This window comes from Oncorhynchus tshawytscha, linkage group LG01 (genome assembly GCF_018296145.1).
Source record: "Oncorhynchus tshawytscha isolate Ot180627B linkage group LG01, Otsh_v2.0, whole genome shotgun sequence".
Taxonomy (NCBI): Eukaryota; Metazoa; Chordata; class Actinopteri; order Salmoniformes; family Salmonidae; genus Oncorhynchus; species Oncorhynchus tshawytscha.
Genome location: NC_056429.1, coordinates 1,986,419 through 1,994,442, shown reverse-complemented (window position 1 = coordinate 1,994,442; position 8,024 = coordinate 1,986,419). Strand labels below are relative to the sequence as shown.

At 44.2% G+C, this 8,024-nt stretch overlaps 1 pseudogene; it reads left to right on the top strand.

Annotated features, from left to right (window-relative positions):
- Positions 1-4,186: 4,186 nt before the first annotated feature.
- The window catches only part of LOC121847233, a 14,706-nt pseudogene continuing 10,868 nt past the window's right edge, over positions 4,187-8,024 (top strand).

The following is an 8,024-nucleotide window of genomic DNA, read 5'->3' as shown; positions in this document are numbered from 1 at the left end:
TGTTCTCATGATGTGTGTGTAGCAGTGTGATGTTGTTCCACTAGATTACGCACCAAATTGCACACAAGGACCAGTTCAAATAGGTCAAGAGGGGATGTTAATAGTTTGATAATAATAATAATAATAATAATAATTCAGTGTGTTTTTGTATTTAATTACAGCTACATAGATAATGTTATTTTTTGGTGTACAAACACTTTTTCATATCTATATAATAAATACACTTGATTGTAAAAGTGTTGTATATTTTGGTTTGGTCCATCGCGGGTTTCTGTATTTCTGTTCACCCTTATTGTTCTCTCTTGCCTGACCTTTGTTGGATTCTGTATTTTACATTATAGCCATTAGCATATATAGGATTAAATATGATCTGATGTTGGTTGTGTGAGGTGTCTGCATTTGTGCACTGGAGCATCATTATGAGATTAAACAACTGCTTGCTACTTGCCTGTTTGTGTGTGACAAGAACTGAGTAACATGGGGTGACCTGCATGTTGCTAAACTAGATAACAGCCCAGCAGATGCTTTGTCTTTGTGTTTGTATGTAACAATATTGAGCACATGGTGTGACTTGCTGTATCTTACAAAGTTGTGATTAGGAGGTGGTCATCACGAGGTTTAACTGAGATGGAAAAATACTGAACACAATAGCAGGAACTGAGCAACTGTTCTAACTAGCTGCGATACCAGAACAGTAAGGATCTATACATCGACGGAGGGAGGACCACGCCCAGTCTCTACTGTGATAGGCTGGGCAAGTTTAAACCACGCCCAGTCTCTACTGTGATAGGCCAACAGACGGGTTGGAACTATGTGTATAATGTGTATAAGAATGTGCATAATGTGTATAAGAACACTGTCTACGTACATCCTGTCAGTTCTCTGTTCTGCCCTGCGTGGTATTACAGTGAGCCCGTATATACCAAAGTTGCATTTGCCATTTATTACTTAGCTAATAAAAAATACATAGTATAAAATCGGTGACTCATTGTTTTATTTATCCTGATACCAGATTAGAATTTACGCAACTCAACACCTTCATCTAGGAACGTATGTTGTCATTGGCGCCGCAATTTGTCAACATAAAACCGTGGTAATGTTACACAATGTGCTGTTATGCAACCATAAGTTTGTTACAATGTGGACAAGATACAGATTTATGTTAATACATTTCACCAAGCTCTAACTAGGGTACCTATTGTAGCTTGTGGGAACTTGGGACAGTGTTTGAGTGAGTTTCCATGTGCTCGCGCTGTGGTGAAATCCTGCACGGAGCCTTCACGTGCGCTGCACTGTGAGAGCGCATCAGCAGTAAGGAAGGAGGAAATAAACACAGCTGTTTCAGCTCTCTGGAGAGGAGCTCTTGGTTGGCGCGACAGTTTGACTGTGTGTGCTATGCTGCAGAAGTTTGGTTTATTTTCAGCGTGTGTAGTTCATAAAGTATTTAACTCAATCATCGGTGTGACAGCTCTAGGTCGTGGTTGTTATCGTTTGGCACCGCGCCGGTTATGGTTCTCATGGATTAGTAGCAACATTGTTGCGAAGCTTTGACATACAAACCATCGGACGGTCAGACAGGACACCGGCACGCCTTTGTTGTGTCTATGAACACCCCCCACATTCATACCCTCTGCTCTCATCCACTGGAACATCATACATGTTACTGCAAATCCTCTGATGATGACTGGGTTCTTTCTTGTATGAAGTTACTGTTCACTTGCTCTGACATTATTATTGTATGAGGTATTCTTGGTTACTCCTGTGCTGTGATGTGGGTTTTATAGGGTGTGTATTCTCTTCTCTCTCCACTGGCTATCTGGTAAACAGGCTACACTCTAGGCAGTCTCTTCTGCTGATGTGTGTGTGTCTGGTAGTGGTACTCTCTCTATTCTACTCTTCTCCTTTCGGCAGGGTTAATACCTGCCTGGCGCTAACAAAATCTTTATCTTTACCCCTCTAATAAATACCGCTACAATATGTATATACTGTATTCTAGTCAAGGCCTGTCCTATTTAACTACTACTGTCCACTACATATGTATATACTGTATTCTAGTCAAGGCCTGTCCTATTTAACTACTACTGTCCACTACATATGTATATACTGTATTCTAGTCAAGGCCTGTCCTATTTAACTACTACTGACACAAGCATTGTTAGATATTACTGTACTGTTGGAGCTAGAAACACAAGCATTGAAGAGTAATATTGTATACTGTATATTAACTATATACCACACCTCCTTATCTATGGTACTGTATATGAACTATATACCACACCTCCTCAGTCCTTATCTGTGGTACTGTATATTAACTATATACCACACCTCCTCAGTCCTTATCTGTGGTACTGTATATTAACTATATACCACACCTCCTCAGTCCTTATCTGTGGTACTGTATATTAACTATATACCACACCTCCTCAGTCCTTATCTGTGGTACTGTATATTAACTATATACCACACCTCCTCAGTCCTTATCTGTGGTACTGTATATTAACTATATACCACACCTCCTCAGTCCTTATCTGTGGTACTGTATATTAACTATATACCACACCTCCTCAGTCCTTATCTGTGGTACTGTATATTAATAACTATATACCACACCTCCTCAGTCCTTATCTGTGGTACTGTATATTAACTATATACCACACCTCCTCAGTCCTTATCTGTGGTACTGTATATTAACTATATACCACACCTCCTCAGTCCTTATCTGTGGTACTGTATATTAACTATATACCACACCTCCTCAGTCCTTATCTGTGGTACTGTATATTAACTATATACCACACCTCCTCAGTCCTTATCTGTGGTACTGTATATTAACTATATACCACACCTCCTCAGTCCTTATCTGTGGTACTGTATATTAACTATATACCACACCTCCTCAGTCCTTATCTGTGGTACTGTATATTAACTATATACCACACCTCCTCAGTCCTTATCTGTGGTACTGTATATTAACTATATACCACACCTCCTCAGTCCTTATCTGTGGTACTGTATATTAACTATATACCACACCTCCTCAGTCCTTATCTGTGGTAATGTATATTAACTATATACCACACCTCATCAGTCCTTATCTGTGGTACTGTATATTAACTATATACCACACCTCCTCGGTCCTTATCTGTGGTACTGTATATTAACTATATACCACACCTCCTCAGTCCTTATCTGTGGTACTGTATATTAACTATATACCACACCTCCTCAGTCCTTATCTGTGGTACTGTATATTAACTATATACCACACCTCCTCAGTCCTTATCTGTGGTACTGTATATTAACTATATACCACACCTCATCAGTCCTTATCTGTGGTACTGTATATTAACTATATACCACACCTCCTCGGTCCTTATCTGTGGTACTGTATATTAACTATATACCACACCTCCTCAGTCCTTATCTGTGGTACTGTATATTAACTATATACCACACCTCCTCAGTCCTTATCTGTGGTACTGTATATTAACTATATACCACACCTCCTCAGTCCTTATCTGTGGTACTGTATATTAACTATATACCACACCTCCTCAGTCCTTATCTGTGGTACTGTATATTAACTATATACCACACCTCCTCAGTCCTTATCTGTGGTACTGTATATTAACTATATACCACACCTCCTCAGTCCTTATCTGTGGTACTGTATATTAACTATATACCACACCTCCTCAGTCCTTATCTGTGGTACTGTATATTAACTATATACCACACCTCCTCAGTCCTTATCTGTGGTACTGTATATTAACTATATACCACACCTCCTCAGTGCTACTGTATATTAACTATATACCACACCTAATCAGGCCTTATTGATTAATTACAACACATAGGTGTATTATAAGGCATTATAAAGGTCATTAAAATAATGATACATACGTACTTCATAGAAACTGTTACCCTTCATATATTCTAACAACTCACATTCTAACATTCATTATGTCATTTGTTCCATGTTGAGGGCTCTAACCTTGGAACAAAACTATTTGTCTCCCTCTTGCTGTTGCATGCAGTTCCTCTCTCTCTTCCTCCATTCCTCTAACCCCTCCCTCCTTCTAACCCCACCCCTCTGGCAGAACCAGGAAGTCCCTCCCCTTCCCACAAACTCTCTTCTGAGGAAACGAAACTGATCTGAGTCTCTCTGTCGACTGTCTGTGTGACAGTGAACAACTGTCAAATGGCTCAGCAGGGAGATCTGCTGGACCAGGACCAGTTCTGTTGTTCTGTCTGTCTGGATCTACTGAAGGAGCCGGTCACTACTGCCTGTGGACACAGTTACTGTAGGAGCTGTATTGAGGGCTGCTGGGATCAGGATGTTCTGAAAGGGGTCTATAGCTGTCCTCAGTGCAGAGAGACTTTCACTCCAAGGCCTAATCTGAGGAAAAATAACATGTTGGCTGAGGTGGTGGAGAAACTGAGGAAGACAGGACTCCAGGCTGCTCCCCCTCCTGCTCTGTGCTATGCTGGACCTGGAGATGTGGTGTGTGATGTCTGCACTGGGACCAGAAAGCAGAAAGCCCTCATGTCCTGTCTGGTGTGTCTGGCCTCTTACTGTGAGACTCACCTCCAACCTCACTATGAATTTCCTGGTTTCAAGAAGCACAAGCTGGTCAAAGCCACGGCACAACTACAGGAGAAGATCTGCTCTCATCATGACAAACTGCTGGAGGTTTACTGTCGTACCGATCAGCAGTGTATCTGTCTGCTGTGTGTGATGGATGAACATAAAGGCCATGATACAGTGTCAGCTGCAGCAGAGAGGACTGAGAAACAGGTAAGACCAGAACAACTTGTTGGTGGCTGTCTGATAAACAAAGAATTAAAGATACAGTAGGAACTAAATCTGTTTGAATATGAGATCATTATATTATATACAATATGAAATGGATCCACAAATATGAACACAAACCTTGAGTATATTGAGTTTGTTACAAATGTATCACCATTTTCTAAAGTCAAACACTATTATCATTCTGAAAGGCCTTTTATGAGTCCAAAGTTCAGTCTCAACCCCTTGATACATGTAGGCCTACCATAAAAACTATAATCATTCACATAGCAACATAATATAATATCCGGTACTTCCGGCGCCGACAGAGATGGCCGCCTCGCTCGCGTTCCTAGGAAACTATGCAGTTTTTTGTTTTTTACGTGTTATTTCTTACACTAGTACCCCAGGTCATCTTAGGTTTCATTACATACAGCCGAGAAGAACTACTGAATATAAGATCAGCGTCAACTCACCATCAGTACGACCAAGAATATGTTTTTCGCGATGCGGATCCTGTGTTCTGCCTTACAACCAGTGTAACCGAGTGGATCACATGCAGCGACCAAAAAAAAAAAACGACTCAGAAAAAGAGGGAAACAAAGCGGTCTTCTGGTCAGACTCCGGAGACGGGCACATCGTGCACCACTCCCTAGCATTCTTCTTGCCAATGTCCAGTCTCTTGACAACAAGGTTGATGAAATCCGAGCAAGGGTAGCATTCCAGAGGACATCAGAGACTGTAACGTTCTTTGCTTCACGGAAACATGGCTCACTGGAGAGACCCAATCCGAAGCGGTGCAGCCAGCGGGTTTCTCCACGCATCGCGCCCGACAGAAACAAACATCTTTCTGGTAAGAAGAGGGGCGGGGACGTATGCCTTATGGCCAACGTGACATGGTGTGATGAAAGAAACATACAGGAACTCAAATCCTTCTGTTCAACTGATTTAGAATTTCAAGCAGACACATCGATGGCTCTGAACGAACTTTATTTAACTCTCTGCAAACTGCAAACGATTTATCCGGAGGCTGCATTCATTGTAGCTGGGGATTTTAACAAGGCTAATCTGAAAACAAGACTCCCTAAATTTTATCAGCATATCGATTGCGCAACCAGGGGTGGAAAGACCCTGGATCATTGTTACTCTAACTTCCGCGACACATATAAGGCCCTGCCCCGCCCCCTTTCGGAAAAGCTGACCACGACTCCATTTTGTTGATCCCTGCCTACAGACAGAAACTAAAACAAGAAGCTCCCACGCTGAGGTCTGTCCAACGCTGGTCCGACCAAGCTGACTCCACACTCCAAGACTGCTTCCATCACGTGGACTGGGAGATGTTTCGTATTGCGTCAGACAACAACATTGACGAATACGCTGATACGGTGTGCGAGTTCATTAGAACGTGCGTTGAAGATGTCGTTCCCATAGCAACGATTAAAACATTCCCTAACCAGAAACCGTGGATTGATGGCAGCATTCGTGTGAAACTGAAGGCACGAACCACTGCTTTTAATCAGGGCAAGGTGTCTGGTAACATGACTGAATACAAACAGTGCAGCTATTCCCTCCGCAAGGCTATCAAACAAGCTAAGCGCCAGTACAGAGACAAAGTAGAATCTCAATTCAACGGCTCAGACACAAGAGGTATGTGGCAGGGTCTACAGTCAATCACGGACTACAGGAAGAAACCCAGCCCAGTCACGGACCAGGATGTCTTGCTCCCAGGCAGACTAAATAACTTTTTTGCCCGCTTTGAGGACAATACAGTGCCACTGACACGGCCTGCAACGGAAACATGCGGTCTCTCCTTCACTGCAGCCGAAGTGAGTAAGACATTTAAACGTGTTAACCCTCGCAAGGCTGCAGGCCCAGCATCCCCAGCCGCGCCTCAGAGCATGCGCAGACCAGCTGGCCGGTGTGTTTACGGACATATTCAATCAATCCCTATACCAGTCTGCTGTTCCCACATGCTTCAAGAGGGCCACCATTGTTCCTGTTCCCAAGAAAGCTAAGGTAACTGAGCTAAACGACTACCGCCCCGTAGCACTCACATCCGTCATCATGAAGTGCTTTGAGAGACTAGTCAAGGACCATATCACCTCCACCCTACCTGACACCCTTGACCCACTCCAATTTGCTTACCGCCCAAATAGGTCCACAGACGATGCAATCTCAACCACACTGCACACTGCCCTAACCCATCTGGACAAGAGGAATACCTATGTGAGAATGCTGTTCATCGACTACAGCTCGGCATTCAACACCATAGTACCCTCCAAGCTCGCCATCAAGCTCGAGACCCTGGGTCTCGACCCCGCCCTGTGCAACTGGGTACTGGACTTCCTGACGGGCCGCCCCCAGGTGGTGAGGGTAGGCAACAACATCTCCTCCCCGCTGATCCTCAACACTGGGGCCCCACAAGGGTGCGTTCTGAGCCCTCTCCTGTACTCCCTGTTCACCCACGACTGCGTGGCCATGCACGCTCCAACTCAATCATCAAGTTTATGGACGACACAACAGTGGTAGGCTTGATTACCAACAACGACGAGACGGCCTACAGGGAGGAGGTGAGGGCCCTCGGAGTGTGGTGTCAGGAAAATAACCTCACACTCAACGTCAACAAAACTAAGGAGATGATTGTGGACTTCAGGAAACAGCAGAGGGAACACCCCCCATCCACATCGATGGAACAGTAGTGGAGAGGGTAGCAAGTTTTAAGTTCCTCGGCATACACATCACAGACAAACTGAATTGGTCCACTCACACAGACAGCATCGTGAGGAAGGCGCAGCAGCGCCTCTTCAACCTCAGGAGGCTGAAGAAATTCGGCTTGTCACCAAAAGCACTCACAAACTTCTACAGATGCACAATCGAGAGCATCCTGGCGGGCTGTATCACCGCCTGGTATGGCAACTGCACCGCCCTCAACCGTAAGGCTCTCCAGAGGGTAGTGAGGTCTGCACAACGCATCACCGGGGGCAAACTACCTGCCCTCCAGGACACCTACACCACCCGATGCTACAGGAAGGCCATAAAGATCATCAAGGACATCAACCACCCGAGCCACTGCCTGTTCACCCCGCTGCCATCCAGAAGGCGAGGTCAGTACAGGTGCATCAAAGCTGGGACCGAGAGACTGAAAACAGCTTCTATCTCAAGGCCATCAGACTGTTAAACAGCCACCACTAACATTGAGTGGCTACTGCCAACACACTGTCAATGACACTGA